General features: G+C 42.3%; 1 pseudogene; it reads left to right on the top strand.

The window, feature by feature from the left end:
* Positions 1-6,521, top strand: part of LOC119777708 — a 31,993-nt pseudogene extending 25,472 nt beyond the window's left edge.
* The last annotated feature ends 10,441 nt before the right edge of the window (positions 6,522-16,962 follow it).

Below are 16,962 nucleotides of genomic sequence, written 5' to 3'. Positions count from 1 at the left end.
GAGTTGGAAGGGAGGGATTTCAGGAGGTGATCTGAGGAGGTGATCGGCAAGAGAGCGTCCTCTCAGCCAATTCGTCCAAGGAAGGGGAGAACGAAACTCCGCGGTCAGCTTCAAAGGCTTTCTATCTCCCAGTCAGCGCGGTTGCTATGCACGATGCAACACTGCGATCCGTGACTTTCGATGCAGGAAAACGAAATGCTACTTCCTGTCAGCTTTCTTCTGATATTTCACGTGAAATGGGCCTCTCCTGACGGGCTGCAAACCCATGGAAAAAGAGAAAGAGAAAATGTCTGCTTCTGGCTTTTAAACCATGTGTGACACGGGAGCACTTCCTGTGAAAGTATCGGCTGATTGGTCTGTGCCATGTGTGACATGGGGGAACTTCCTGTTGGAGTATTCGGCTGATTGGTCCATTTGAGGTGGCCGCCTCCCACAGTGGGCCAGGTCTTCTTTGTTCTTGTTTTGGAGGGAATCCTTTGTTCTCCCTTGTGGAGAAGAGAAGGGGGATGGGTTCCAGGTGGCTAACAAGGGGGATGGTTCAGCCCACTGATTTAGCTCCATGTTGGTAATATACCTCAACAACACAATGCTCTGCTGTTATTGATTATGATCAATGAGACTGTTGGACTTTGTAGCCAATGAAATAAGCTTTCCAATGAGGGTATGGAAGTCTATGTAGCATAAAGGACAGCTGTTTTATCGGTGTGCGTAACAGAGGGAAACAGCTGAGACCAGAGTTCTGACGCGCAACAAGAGCTGCTTGTAACAACGCAGAGGTTTACAGAGGTTTGGACGCATATTTGCTACAAGTCTGTGAAAATAAGGAGACAGGAAGAGTTTTGGCTGTGAATTCAAACTGGTGTACCCTTCGGCAGGTTTTAACGCCGTAGGCTGTGTTGCTTAGCAACCGTGACAGTTGACACACAAAGCAGGAAAAGAATGAATACTGAAGTTTTCAAAACTGTTTATTTATTTATTTTTTATTATAAAGTGAACAAAGACTGATGAGAATCCAGAGTGGAATAAGGTTCCAACCAGTTAAATCTGCTTGTGTTGTTCTGGCTCTGGATTGTGTTGCAGCTCTGCTCTTTGTCCAACACAGATTTCCCCTGGAGGAGACTAATAAACACACCTTGATCTGGACCTTCACACGTCATTAGAACATGTTCTTGTTCTGCTTGGTTTACTACTTTAACTTGATCATTTTTTCTGAGACTTTAGCTTTCAGTCACATTATTTTCTTCATTTTTATTGAATATTTTTTCATTATTTTAGTTTTAACCTGTCTCTCCAGTTGTTTCAACACGTCTTTTAATATTTATTCAGATTGAATGACTGCAGGTTGTCAGAGATCAGCTGGGCTTCTCTGGGCTCAGCTGTGAAGTCCAACCCCTCCCATCTGACAGAACTGGACCTGAGCAGTAACTACCTAGAAGATGGTGGAGTGAAGCAGCTCTGTGGTTTTCTCCGGTCTCCCCTCTGCAAACTACAGACATTGAGGTCAGTCACCATGTTTTAGTTTAGTGCTGATATTTCTGATGGTAAAGTTGTGTTGACTCTAAACTGCAGACATATGGCTGATATCCTACTGATCCACACTGAGGATCTTCAGGCTAAAGTCTGATTTCTTCTTCACTGCTTTGATCCAGTTAAAGGTTATTTCTTTTTCAAACTTCCTCTCATGATTTATGCTATAATAAGTAGGAAGCAGGAAACATGAAACAATGAGTTGAATTTCAGTGTGGGGTAGCAGCATTATCCAGAACTTCCCAGAATCCATTGAATTTAGAGCTGATAATGCAGGAAATTCCCACTCCCATTCCCAGAAACATTATTTAGTGATGTTGAGCCAACATGGGCAGCAGTGTGGAACGCAGAAAGAATCCCAGAACCTCTCTAAGACTTCAGTCCTGGAGAGGACACTTGGTTCTCCCGTTCTCCTCCTCTGTACGAGGCTCTGAGCTCCCGGTGCTGCTGCTGCATCTCTCAGTAGCAGATCCAGAGAGGCTGGATGGATCTGGACTGGAAGGTGGAGGCATTGTTAGGCTTTAGTGTCCCTGCCCTTCTGGATATTCTTCCAGAAAATTTCTCCCTTGTTTTTATGGCCTCTGGCCAAATGGTTTGAAAAAAAACCCAACCCTTATCCCTTAAACCAAAAACACTTTTTTGGGACTTTTTAACAAATTTTTTTTTGGGGACACCAGTAAAATAACCATTTTTATTTTTTTTTTAAAATTTTTTTTTAACCGCCCCCGGCAACACCAAATTTAAAAAGGGAAAACCAGGGCCGAAAAATTTTTTCCCCCCAGCGTAACCAACCCCCCCCAAAAAAAAACCCCCACAAATACTAAAAGGGGAAAGAAACCTTTTTTTCCCCCCCCAAACACAGTTAGGCGCCCAGAAACTTTTTTCGGGAAATTTTTCCCAAAACTCAAAAAATTTTTAAACCAAATCCAAACTAATTTTCACCCAAAGGGGCCCCCCGTTTTAATCCGGGTTTTTCTTTTTAAACCCTCTAAATTTTCAAAATTAAAGGAAAAAACATGAAACAAAGGGTTGTTTTTCATGGGGGGAAACCTTTCCCCCTTTAAAATTTGTTTTAGGAAAAAACGGGGGGAAAATTCCCACCCCCAACCAGAAAAAAGGATTTACCAAGGGCAAGGGGAACGGAAAAAACCAGAACCCCAAGATTATTAAGGAAGGTTTCCCTTTTTTCCCCCAACCTACCCCCGGGGCAAATTTTAAGATAAAAAGGGCTATTTTACAAAGGCAGTTAGGATTTTTTAAAATTTTAAAATTTTTTTCCCCACCCCCCAAAAATTTTATTAACAGAAAAAAAAAATAAAAAAATAAGAAACAAAAAACCCTGGTTTTAAAGAAAAACCAGGAGACGACCTGAACCCACTTTCAAACTTTAACCCAACACAAAAGTAAAACACAAAACGAAGCCATCGAGTTTTTAAAATTTTTTTAAAAAAAAACCCCCCCCCCCGGGGGAAAATTTTTTAAAACCGGGAAAAGGCGCAAGTTTTCCGGGCCTCGGTTCCGGGGGCCCCCGGGCCCCCCGGGCCCCCGGGGCCCCCCCTTCCCCCCCCCCTAAAACCCCCCCAAAAAAAGGGCCCCCCCCCAATCCCCCCCCCCCCCCCGTTTCATTAAAATAAAAAAAACCCCCCCCAAAAAAAAAGCCCCATTCCCCCCCCCCCGGGGGTTTTTCCCTTCTTTTTTTTTTAAAAAAAAAAAAAATTTTTCACCAAAACTTTTAAATAAAAAATTTTTTGTGTTTTTTCCCCCCTTTAAAAACAAAAAATTTTTCTTGCTTTGCCCCCCCCCCCATTTTTTTTTTTTTTTTTTTTGGGGGGGAAAAAAAAAATTTAAACATTTAAGGGGGTAACAAAAAATTTTTTTAAAGGGGAAAAAAAATTTTTTGGGTTTTTCCCCAAAAACCCTTTTGGTTTTTTTTTTTTTGGGGGAAATTTTTTAAAAACGGGTTTTTTTTTTGGGGGGGAAAAAAAAAAACTTTTTTGGGGGCCTTAAAACTTTTCAAAACCCCCCCCAAATTTTTTTTTAAAAAAACCCAATGGAAATTTTTTTTTGGGGGGGTTTTTTTTTAAAAAATCCAACCCAATGGAAAATAAAAAAATTTTGGAAAAAAATTTTTTTTTAAAAAATTTTTTAAAATCCCGGGTTTTTTCCAAAGGGAAAAAAACCCCCCCCCCCCCAAAAATTTTTTAAATTTCTTTGTCTTTTCCCCAACCAAAGGTTCAAAAGGCTATTAAGGAAAGGGTCCCGGGGAAATTTGTTTTTTCCTTCATGGTTTAAATTTTTTAAAGGATGCTTAAAAATTGAATTGTTTTTTTGTAAAATTTTTGAAACGGGAAAAAAAATTTAACCCTTTTTAAAAATTTTTTTGATTTGGTCTTTGGGGCCCCTTATTTTAAAACCTAAACTTTTCTAAATTTCCCGGTAGGGGGGGAAATGAAAGGACTTTTTCACCCTTTTCGGGTGTTTTCAGGGTTTTTAAAAAGGGGGAATTTTTCCAAGAGAAAAAAAATTTTGGGATAAAAAAGGGGTTAAAAAATGAAGGGAAGAAGTTTTTGTTTTTGGGGGTTTGGAAAAATGTTTGGGGGTGATTTAGATGAAAATTTTTTTTTCCCCCATAATTTGACCCCCTTTTTTGGGGGGGGGAATTTTTTTTTTTTTGGCTAAATTTTTATTAATTGGGGGCGGGAAAAAAATTTTAAAATCAAAAAATCTAACCTCTAATATATGAAGGGGGGGGGGAAAAAAATGGGAAAAAAGGGGGGGGGGTTTTTTAAAAATCCCCCCCCCCCCCTTTCCCCCCCCCCCCCCCCCCCCCTAAAAAACCCCCCCGGCAGAAAACCCCCAAACACCCAGCTCACAAGGCCTGGGTGAACAAAGGGTTTCACACACTGTGTGCAGGATCCCCCAAGGGGCCACTGGCTCCAATAAAAAGCAATAGAAAAAAAAAAAGAATTTTTAACAGCCCAAAACAAAAAGATGAAAAGAAGAAAGGGGTTCACACAAATGGGGAGCTTCATTTTTTTTCATTTCACACTTTATTTTGTATGGTCTTGGTTCTGTTTTTCTTTACTTTCTCTTGTTTTCTAGTTTTTTTGGTTAATTTCAGTTTTTTTGTAATTTCTGATTTTTTATTATTTCTGTTTTTCTGTTGTCCTCTATTGCCCTCTTTGTTTGTATGTTCCCTTTTCCCCCGGCTCCCTGTTGCTCCTTCCACCTGCCTTGTTCCCCGTTGCCCTCCCTTTTTCTCCTGTATATATGCTCCCTTTCTGCTCTCACTCTTTGTTGGTTCCCCTTTTGTCTTAGCTGTCTTCCCATGCTGTGGTCTCCTTCCTCATTCCCTGGCTCCCGTGTTTGGTTTCCCCTGTGTTTCCTATTTTTTGGTTTGCTTTATATTTTCATGTTTTATTTTTTTTTGGGCCCCACCTCTGTTACCTCTGTTTTTTTTTATTTTAAAACTGCAAGGATCTCCCACCCCGCCTCCCGCATTTGGGTCCCCAAACCACCCCTGAAACCTTTTCATTAAGTGATGCAGAGTTAGAAAAACCCTAATGTCAGTTTTTCAGTTTTGTGCAGCCCTACTGTGGGGTAATTGATCATTGCATTCTCTTTTTGTTTTTTTCCCCCAAAAGTTCTCACAATTGTTGGTTTTTTTTCTGTGAAACTTGAAGAATTTGGCAGCAGAAGCTGAGTTTGTATTGATGGAGCTGCTGGTGGAGCTGACAGAGATAAAGAGCTGAAGTCAGCAGGTCTTTATTGGAGCAGCAGCATGTTGGCATTAATATTAATGAGAGCTCTTTAACTGCTTCTGTTGGACTGTTCTAACCTGCATCCTGTTGGATCAGCTCACATCTTTCTGTTCTTTATCCAGGTTGAGGTGGTGTGGTTTGACGAAGATCAGCTGTGATTCTCTGGTCTCAGCTCTGAAGTCAAACCCCTCCCATCTGACAGAACTGGACCTGAGGAGAAACAACCTGAAGGAGTCAGATGTTCAGCAGCTGCAGGATCTTGTAGAGAGTCCAGACTACAAACTGCAGAATCTGTAAGTAGATGGTTGGAGTGAGTCCAGCTGCTGTCAGCAGGATTGTTCTAAACCCAGTTAGTATCAAAGCAAAGATCCAGTGTTCCCAGTAAAGCTGCAGCTTCTCAGTGGGAGGTGGACGGTGACAGGTTTCCTGATTGGACACAGAGACACCAATCAGCCAATCAGAGGAGCCAGAAGCTGGTTGTGTTCCTGTGTTTGTGTTGATGTGAAGACGACTGTTGTTGTTGTGTTCATGTCTCCAGGAAATGAAGCTGGATTCCAGCTGCCAGCCTTCCAACATGTCTAGAGACAGTGGTCCTCATCCATCAAACTGTGGGAGCATCAGATCTGATCTCAGACTCTTTGTTCTCTCTTTTCAACAGGAAACAACTGATCAGTTTCATCTTAGCCACAGCTCTGAGATCAGTCTGAATGCAGCCTGGAAATCAGTGGCTCTGATTTCACAAACCATCATTCCATTTAGTCACCATGTGGTCTTTCTACAGAAGTCCACTCAGCACATCTGGACATGTGTCCTTCTGTCATTAGTCTCATCCAGATGTGTTCAGGGACAGCCTCCATGTTTCTTAGTCAGCTGATATTTCAGAAACAGATGAGATGTTGATCAGCAGCCAGAGTTTCTGTGTCTAAATGGAGCAGCAGCTAACATGTAGCAGCAGTAAATCCATCACTACAGTGTTTGTGCAGCAATGAAGCCTTCAGGACTCTCAGCAGGTGGTTTCCACTGTGGACTGGAGGGAAACCTGCAGAGGAACCAGACTGGATGCTAAAAATGTGTTGAGCTGTGTTAGCTTGGAGCTCAGTGTGTTCACTCCAACACGTTAAGATGAGAGCTGAAAGGAAGCTGGCTCTGCTCCACAGCTGCTCTGAACAGGACTGAAGTCCCTGCTGCTCTTTATCCTGGATGTGCTGCATCACTGACTGACAGCTGATGGAGAAATAGAGGCTGGAAACACTCGCTGATCTCCTCTCTTCATCCTTCTTCTCTCTGCAGGAAGTGGAAGTTCTGATCTTGGTGAGGGAGAGAAGCTGATCTGTGTCCTGATGATCCTCAGAGGTTGAAGCTGCAGCAGTTTGAGTTTAAAGAGACTCTGACTGGATCCTGATGATGTCACAGGCCGGCTCAGTGCCCATGAAAAAAAGGAGGGGACACAAAATTGTTTAGGCCAATCAATAGTTTATTGTAACTGTAGCCCTCAGCTCCTAAGTCCTTTTAATTTGACGGGCCACGCCCTGTGCGACATCACCCCAACTCTATTTACCTGCAGAGTCAGAGTGCCACTCCCTCCTCCATTCCCCACCTGTGGCTGTTGCATGCTCTGTTGGCGTCTCGTTTCAAAAAAAAGTTACTGGATCTTCCTAAAGATCTAATATTATAACCTGTCTTTTGGACTCGCTTCTCTCTCACAACTTGGGCCAAACCGCTCATGTTGTCTTTCATTAATACCACTACACAGACGGATATCAACTTGTCATCCCTTCAACGGTCAGGTTTCTTTTTTATGCCAGAAAAAGGACATCACCCTCACTACAACCTGGTTCACAACAACTTTTTCTTTTTCTAATTCAGCTGAAGATGGCGAGCTAAGACCTCTACCTGTGCGGTAGGATACAGACTCTTTCCTATAAGGATAAAAACTATTCTCTTCTCAACCCTGGATTACCATAGCGTATGGACTAACAATCTAACCTAACTGAACCTTGGGGACAATTAATCAAATACTGTTTTGTTATTAATGTTTGTGTGTTTGTTGTTTTTTTTTTTGTGTGTGTCTTGGCCACTTTAATACAAAACTAGTTAAACCTTATTTTTGTCTGTGATTATTCACACCTCGGGCTCCTCAACGAACCCTCTTCTGGTAACATCTTTCTACATCTATATAGTCAGTTCCTTGTCATTAGCCTTTAACAAGCGTTACATAACCTATAAGTAACTTCAAATAAATAAAACAGGGATGAGATGTGAGTATGTAAGAATGTTATAGTATGTGCAGTGTATGAGTGGGTGAACATGAATGTGAGAATGTGTCTGAGTGTTAACCTGAACCAAACAACAAAGGGAGTACCTGGAGGAGCAGAGAGAGAGTGTTAGTGGAGCTCAACTCTGCCGACAGGAGGAACCGCCCCAGCAGGTCAGAGGAAAAGGGCCGTGGCACCCCCCTCCTTAAAATGAGGGTTCCACCCTCAACCCAAAATTTGGCCCACATTAAAACCAATTCAAAATGTTCCCCAAAATACAAATAGCTACCAGTCCTGGCTCTAGTAGTTGCTGTGCATCCCCTGACCATCTGTCCACTCCTCCATCTCAGCAGCCCTGGTACCTGGGGAGCAGTTTAAGAGAAGGAGGAAAAGACAACCAGCAGGGGAGAACAGAGAAACAAATGAAGTTAGTTCAATGGAGCACGGGACAAAGCGTCAGCCATAGTGTTACTTTTACCACTGTGTCTAATGTCAAGGCTATAAGGCTGTAGGAACAAGGCCCAACGCATCAGCCGCTGGTTGGGATTCTGCATAGACTTCAAAAATGTAAGTTGATTATGGTCAGTGAAAACTGTCAAACAAGAGCCGACATAGACCTCGAAGTGCTGTGAATCCCAGATGAGACCTAGTGCCTTCTTTTCTATGACCGAATAGTTTTGCTGGTACTTACTAAATTTCCAGGAGAAGAAACTAACGGGACACTCCACTCCCTTGTCACTTTCCTGCAGTAAGATACCCCCAGCCCCTATCTGACTAGCATCTACCTGTAATTGGAAGGGTTGTTTAAAACGTGGTACTGCCAACACAGGAGCTGAATACAAAAGAGCCTTTACTGCCTCAAATGCTGCATGGCACTGGGTGGACAAGATGAACTCAGCCTTGGCCTTCAACAGGTTGGTCAGGGGAGACACTACTGCAGAAAAGTTTTTACAAAAGGCACGGTAGTAGCCTGCCATTCCAAGGAAGCGCATTAGTTCCTTCTTGGTGGTTGGCTGTGGGAACTGCTTCACAGCGGCGATCTTTGCTTCCAAAGGACGAACAAAGCCCTGACCAACAATTTTTCCAAGGTAAGTCACAGTGGCTTTGGCAAACTCACACTTTGCCAGATTAACAGTCAGCCTGGCCCACACCAGTTTTTCAAATAGGGCTTGTACTCTCCGGATATGCTCCTCCCAAGAATCTGAGTAAACGACTACATCTTCCAGATACACGGCACACCCTTCCAGACCTGACACCACCAGATTCATCAGCCTCTGGAAGGTGGCTGGAGCATTCCGCAACCCAAAAGGCATTACGTTGTAACAGTACAAGCCAGATGGAGTGACAAAAGCAGCAATCTCACGGGCTCTCTTTGTCAAAGGCACCTGACCCAACTTGATCTATGCAGTCCTCCATCATAGGAAGAGAAAAAAGATCTGCTTTAGTGACATTACTTTTCGATAATCAGTACAAGGTCTAAAAGTTGAGTCAGGCTTTCTAACTAAAAGACAGGGTGATGCCCAATTGGAAGAGCATGTCTCAGCAATTTTATTTTCCAACATGTATTGTACCTCTGTCTACAACTGTTGTTTCTTCTCCTCGAATATTCTATAAAACTTTTGTTTAATGGGTTTAGCCTCTCCAATGTCTATGTTATGCTCGATTAAATGAGTCCATGAAAGAGTGTCAGAAAACAAAGCAGGATAACTTCTGAGGGCCACCAACTCATCACGTTTACCACAATCTAGATGATCTACCAGTGGACTAAGACTTTGCAAAGTCTGAGAGTTTTTCAAACGACCTCTTAAAACTTCATCCAACACCACAACTACCTCCTCTTCTCCCCCCTCAAAAAGTTAAGGCCACTAGGGACAGTGATGGGCATCGAAGCCATTGCTGACCTCACCGCTGAAGTGCTTTCAACCTGAACTGGACTACGGGAATGATAGGACTTTAGCAGGTTTATGTAACATAGTTTATAGGATTTCCTATGACCTGGGGTTTCAGTGAGATAGTTTGAATCTGACACTTTACGCAACACTGTAAAGGGACCATTATACTTTGCCTGAAACGGTAAATTTACAAGTGGCAAAAGACCAAGGACATGATCACCAGGACTAAACTCACGCAGCTCAGCTTGTTTGTCATATTTCTGTTTCATTTTCTTTTGAGACAATTCCAATTTTTCCTTAGCCAATTCACCAGTTCTGTACAACTTCAGTCTAAACCCATTCACATAGTCAAAAAGGTTTTGAGGTGGTTCATTAGGCAAACAACCATCCTGCAAAACTGCCAACGGCCCTCGGACTTTGTGACCAAACACCAAATCATTTGGGCTAAACCCTGTGCTTTCCTGCACTACTTCGTGAGCGGCTAGTGACAACCAGGGTAACCCTTCCTCCCAATCTGCTGACAACTCTGTACAGTATGCACGTAGCAAAGACTTTAAAGTCTGATGAAAACATTCCAAAGCTCTTTGACTTCGAGCATGGAATGCAGTAGACTTGTTATGTTTAACTCCAAGCTGTTTAAGGATTTGGGCAACCATATGGGAGGTAAAATTAGAACCCTGATGTGACTGAATAACCTTTGGGATACCAAAGGTAGAAATAAACTGAGTTGCGCCGGCTGCGGTCTGCTCTTCTTGCGGTTTTACGCCGGGCGGCTTTTCTGCTCTCGGGCTGATTCTGTGCGCGGTGTGTTTCGTTGCGCGCTGTTGGCATCGGTCTTGGTGGGGTGGGGCTGCGCTTTTGTCCGGGGGGGCGTTTTGGGGGGGGCCCGCAGCGCTCGCGGCCGGTTCGCGGCGGATGCGCGTGGGCCCTGGCCAGGGGCGGGGCCGCCTGAGTGTTTTTCCTGGGTGGTGCGGTCCGGTGGGTGTTGCGGCCGGTCGCCGGGGCTTGGTGCCGGGGGGCGGGGCGTGTTTCGGTGCTCTGTGGGGCTGGGGCGTTTCGGTCGGCGCCGTGGGGGGGCTGGTGTTCGGTGCCCGGCCCTACTTCGGGGTGGCCGGCTGCCGGCGGGGCCCGCGGACTCGTCCCCGCGGCTCCCCGGGGCGCCGGCATGGCGGTGGCTGGGGGGCTTCTTCGTGGCTGTCTCTCCTCCTCCCTTGGTGGGGGTCTGATTTCCGGGGCTGGCCCCGCCTTGGTGCCTTCGCTTATTGGGTCCCTTTGGGCGCCTGGGGCTTTGGGTCTCCCGGTGCTAGACTCAGTGCTCTGGGGGGTGTGCCTCTCCGGCTCTCCACAACCACTATTGAGCATTTTTTCTATGGTTAAAACTTTACATCCACAAGTTCACCCTCACAAACAACTACAGGTGCTAGGCTTCAGGTACTTAGAGATTCACTTCCAAACAGAAACCCCACATTCATATCTTCAGGTAACACAGAGTACATGTCAGACTTAATAATATTACTTTAGCGATAGTTTCAAGGTGTTTGCTTTATTGTATATCTCGTACCATGTCTTTTGGTTGTGCTGTTCTTTTTTTTCATCTCATTGCAGGTGATGAAGCAGACTGAAAATGTTTTGTCATTGTCTCCTTCCTATCTCCTCCACTGCATGAAAAGTGAGATTTTCGTCCCTGTAAACCCCCGTAAACTCCCGCAGATCTGCCTGATTTTCGTCAGTTTCCGACAATTTGCAACCCGTGCTTGTCCGCGTTTGTCGTGCCACAAATTGTCGGAAACGTACCGTGACGTATGTGGAGAGCGATCAGCTGTACTAATGGCCCTAATTAGCATATGAATGCAGCAAACCCGCACGGCTGGCCAGGTCTGGCTTGAATAACCTTCTCAGTATTGGCTGAAACCACTATTCTCAAACAAATGAAATCGCTCGTGATTGGCAGCAAAACCACACGTGGCCACGCCAGGCTTTAATTTTCTTACTGAGTATTGGACGGAACCACTTCTTTTTAAACAAGTAAAGTCGCTCGTGATTGGTTGGCATATATATATATATTTACATATATATATTTATTCATATATATATTTATTCATTCATATATATATATATATATATATTCATATATTTATTCATTCATATATTTATTCATTCATATGCTGTGTATTTATGTTATCCTACACTACTACACAATTATTATGCTACCATCAAGGACATGAATGAATTTATACAGGAAATGAAGATTTGCCAGGAAGCTGTTTATGCAAAGAAAGAGCTTTATTAAAACACACACAACTATATACAACGCGTATCCAAACACATGCGTATCTAAAAATTACAACTCCGTGAACGGTCCGTTTGCTTCCTCGGGGTTGGAGGTAACTGGCGGCATTCCCTCCGAGGCAGGTCCGATGTGCAGACGCCTACTGTGCGTGGCCCTGTACTTCGGCATCGCTTCTAACCGGGACTGCAGCTTAACACAGAGTTCAGTGAGATCCGGCCTACGAAATGGCGGCGACCGTACAATCCATCCAGAGACACCGCCGACGACGCCATCTTCTTCGTCGGACATGAGGTCGACGGTGGCGGACTTACAGAGTTCCACTTCCTCATCTGCCAGCACACTCTGCCTCGCCTTCAGCAGCTGAAAAAAAAAACGATGAATCAGCGCACTGCATATGGACACAACACATCTATCAATGCACCTGAAAAATAGTCACCAAATAAAGTCTTACCCTCTTTCTTCTGGCCCGACTCCGAGCAGATAGCCTGGCAGCCTCCGCACGCATGTGCTGGCTAGCAGCGTGTATCTGAAGCTCCTGCATACCGTCTCATAATACGTCTTACAGGCAGCTGGAAAACAATTAAATGAGAGTGGTATGAATAAAAAAAAATAAATCAAACGCAAGTCACAGTAACAAGGAAGGAGAAAACATTAAAACAAGTCACTTACACACAATGTCGTCTTTATCAACATCATGCAAATCCGAGCAAATAGGAGGTCACCGCCTCATTGTGAGGCGACTGTAGTCTGTGAAAAAAAAAAAAAAAAAGTACAGCTATGGTCGGTATCCATCCGTATCCATGTCCTTTTACCGCAGAATGAAAGCATATTCTTTAAACCTTACCCTTGCTCCGGTTCATAGCGCCTGCAATTAGTCTCCGAGTTGTTAAGACGGCATATTGCTTCCTGTGAATCACAAAAAATACACTTTAATAAAGCTTTAGGCTAGGCTGCTTTTAGCTTACCTAGCTAGGCTAGGTTGTCTTTAGCTTGCCTAGCTAAGCTAGGCTGCTTTTAGCATAGCTACCAGTAATCGAACATATATTTACCGCTAGCGTGGCGTTGTGCACCCGTCTTCTCTTCCTCGAGTTCGTATATCCCGCAAAGTTGCTCGACTGCAGAGCCGCCATCTTGTCCTCTATGGACGGCAACCTGGAGTGCATCGAATTCTCCAGCTGAGTGAGGCGCTCATTCATGTCGGCAGTATGTTGGGCAAGCTGACGAGACAGTCCGCTGATAGCAATCAGCAGTTTCTTCTCGTCAGTCTGCGGGCTGGCCGAAAGTTGTGGACTAAGAGCAGTTGGAGGCGAGTTGAACGCGAGACGTCGTGCAGCCATTGTTCACGTAACAACAAAATACAAACACGGTAACTGGAGATGAAGCTCTTCTGAGTATAGTAACACAAACATGTCTGCTAATATGCTGGTCTCGCGAGAAGTCGTAGTGCACAAAAGCTCACACGTGATTGGACGATGGGGCCGAAGGCTCATCAGGCTCCTCCAATCACATACGACGTCATTGTTATACGGAAGGACTCGCGAGAAGAGCTCGCGTCGCTCCATTCTGGAAGGTGGCGGTAATGCACCTATAAATTGTTTGCAATTGCAATTGTTTGTCTCCATAAGATTGAATTTGAGCAGGTGGACATTAGAGATAATAAATGCAACAACAAGTTTTTGAATCAATATTCTATAAATAATATGTACCAAGGAAGAACAAAAAGCACAGCTCTCTTATAAAATTTTAAGAAATCTATGATAGTCAAAATTAGGACAAATTATTTGAAATTCCCAATTCCTCCTAAATATAAAGAATTACAGTTTAAAATAATAAATAACATATATCCTTCAAATGAGTTTTTAAGAGAGAGATTTAAGCTTAATGTTGAATTGTGGCTTTTGTACAACTCAATTGGAAACAACTAAACATCTTTTTTATGAATGTAAAGAAGTATTAAACTTATGGGATCAACTTCGAACCTTTCTGTCTTCTAAAACAATAAATTTAGATTTTATTTCCTGGCAAAACATTCAATTCGGTTTATCCATTAAAGAAAAAAATTTGGAATTTTTAATCAATATTCTAATAATTGTAACAAAGTATTATATCCATAAATGTCGCTAAGCAAAATGCTCCCTCTCAATCTCTGCTCTCAAAAATGAACTTTCCCTTTTCAAAAGATGTCTGAGAAAGATGCAGAATTTAAATGCAATTAAATTGTTTGAGTTAATTGAAGAATTTCAGTTGGTAGTCCCCACTGATTAATTTACTTTAACTACTATTATTATTTTATTTATTTTTATTTATTTTATTTTATTTTATACTTTGTTCCAGCCTGTGCATTTAATTTTATTTTTCAAAAGCAGGAGTTGTGATATTTCTTCTTGTATTGAAATATTTGTTATTGACTTGTTATTTGAGATTGTTATTGTTTTCTTATATATTCAATAACAAAAAAAAAAGTAGAAATCTAAAAAAAAAGTAACCATTACAGCCAACTGATTCTGATTAAAACTAATTTTTGAAGTAAATTATTTTGTGTATTTTTTTTACATAACATTTGCATACACAGTAATCTAGCGTACTTTAATTAAATAAATCAATTCAAGCTAAAATGTAAGAGTCTATAATTAGGCTATACTGAGCCTGATCTATTTCTACCATCTATTTGGGGGATATTTATTGCCACACTTTGGGCCACTTAAAACCAATTTAGCATGCTGACCTATGTCCTTATGACCACAGTGTACCAATCTTCTGATGGCTACTTCCAACAGGATAATGCGCCATGTTATAAAGTGAATCATCTCAGAATCATTTCTTGAAACTTTTCCACTTAAGTAATTGTGAATTGAGCATATTGACAGACAACATTTTATTTTTTATCTTAAATGCAAATTTAAAAAAAAAGAATTACTGCTCTAAATGTATTGCTCTGTCAGCTAAAGATCTGTTTTGGTCTCTATACTTTAATTAAATAAATCAATTCAAGCTAAAATGTAAGAGGCTATACTGAGCCTGATCTCTTTGTATCAGAGATTTTCTTACCCAGGGTTGCATTTGTATAGCTCACAGCATGTTCATTTACATGTTAAAGCCTCCCCTAGAATTCCATGGGGGGGAGGCATGGGGGGAACACTGCCTAAGAAAGTCCACGTCAATTTCTGACAATTTACGGGAGTTTTCGGCGAAGCCTGCAAATTGCCGTAAACTGCCGCTAACCTGAAGTTCCACGACAATCTACAGTGCCGTATATTGACGAAAATCCCACTTTTCATGCAGTGCTCTTTCTTTCATCTTTTGTCGTTTTTTTTCTTTTTCCTTCTTCTTCTTCTGTTTTTCTGCTCTACTTACATTGCAGTGTCCATATGAACTGTAAAACTCCCTGCATAATTATAATAAAGCAATTTATATACATGAAACAAGTGGAGCAGTATGGCAATTGCGATACCGCTACACTTGTGAAAGTAAAATCTGTTGGGCTCCTTTTGGCATCAAGACAATTATTCTTATTGCCACCTTGCCAGACAGGACACTGTAAAAAAAAAAAAAATAAAAAAATAAACTGAGTCAGTGCTTTTACAACTGATTTTGAAGTTGTGCGAAGTGGAAAAGCAGCCGGATATCTAGTTGCCTGGCACATTACAGTCAATAGATAGCTATGTCCTGACTTAGATTGTGGTAATGGCCCAACACATTCAATAATGAGATGTTCAAAAGGCTGCCCTATGGCTGGGATTGGGTACAAAGGTGCTGGCTTGACTACCTGGTTTGGTTTGCTGGTGAGCTGACATGTATGACAAGTCCTAATAAACCGAGCTACATCTCTTTTAAGAAGTGGCCAGAAAAAATTACGGAGAATACGGACATAAGTTTTCCGTACACCCAGATGACCTGCTACGATACTATGTGATGTTTGTAAAACCTTGTTTCTCAATACAGTTGGGACCACTACTTGAAAGACTGGATCTCCCAAACCCTGGTTACTGTGTGGAACCCATTTCCTAACTAAAACTTCACCTAGAAGGAATAACATGTAGCTTTGTCTCTCACAACTGACTCAGGCACAACAATAGCAAAAAGACTAGACAATGTATCTGCTTTTTGTTCAGCTTCTAATGTATCTTTAGAAGTAGACAACTGTTCTGTCTGAAGTTTGAATGGCAACTCAAAATTGTTTGGCTTAACCTCATTCTCTTTAACTCTAGAGGCAGCACGGGTTACAGCACAAACAGGAAATACTTCAGAAGGCACACTACTACAGTGCAAGGATAGACCTACAGGGGACACACAATTAGGCATTTTAAAGATGTTGGGATTACCATCTGCCCACACTTTACTCCCTGCATGGTAATTCCCCAAAATCATGTGCACTCCCTCTACTGGCAACTGGGGCCGTACCCCAACATCCACATCACCTTCTACAAGACCACAAGCTAAAGTGACTTTATGTAAAGGAGAGGAAAATGGAACTAACCCCATGCCCTGTACAATGACAACAACAAGTATCAGACATTTTAGAAAATGGCAACACAGACTCTAAAATAAGAGAATCCAAAGCTGTGACCAGTGACCCTCAACTAGACAGTATCTACAGGTATTGACATTAACTGGTACTTTATGACCAAGTTTTTGCTGGAGCTTGTGATGTAAAGCTTCAGACAAAGGACCATGTCTGAGACCATACTTATGAGTTGCACGGCTTGGTTCAAAGTGACTTTTGTGAGTAAGCACATACTCGTCTGCAAGGGCTGCTGCTTCACATGGAGATTTAACCTTTTGTTCATTAACCCTGTAAGACCCACTGTTTTTTGTCCTCCCAAAATAAACCTTTTTTTTTTTTTTTTTGGTTCAACTGCATTAACATACTCATTGAGTCATGTTGTTTCATCTCACAATGCTATTGGGTCCTACATTTGTATACAAGGCCTACCCTCAGGTGAAGAAGTCACACAACCTCCAGATTTTTGTTGAGCATCATCCCCTCGATTTACTGGACTGGATTTATCTAATTGAAGTAAGTAAAAAGCTTTGCATATTTTTTTTCTGTGTTTATTACAGTGTCTACAACATGTAAATATGTAGTTATTGTGGAAAATGTGCCCTACACTTTATCTAGAGCTTGTTTTGTAATTGTTGAATATTACAACATTTGGGTTTTGTGGAGTCAAAACAACCCTGTTTTTGAGAGGAATGTCTTGGGGAAGTTTTCCCAAAAAACTTTGAACCACAAAACA

The sequence above is a fragment of the Cyprinodon tularosa genome, unplaced genomic scaffold (assembly GCF_016077235.1).
Source record: "Cyprinodon tularosa strain WSP-4 unplaced genomic scaffold, ASM1607723v1 ctg1260, whole genome shotgun sequence".
NCBI lineage: Eukaryota > Metazoa > Chordata > Actinopteri > Cyprinodontiformes > Cyprinodontidae > Cyprinodon > Cyprinodon tularosa.
Note: the sequence above shows the minus strand (reverse complement) of the source record. Positions and strands in the feature narration are given on the sequence as shown.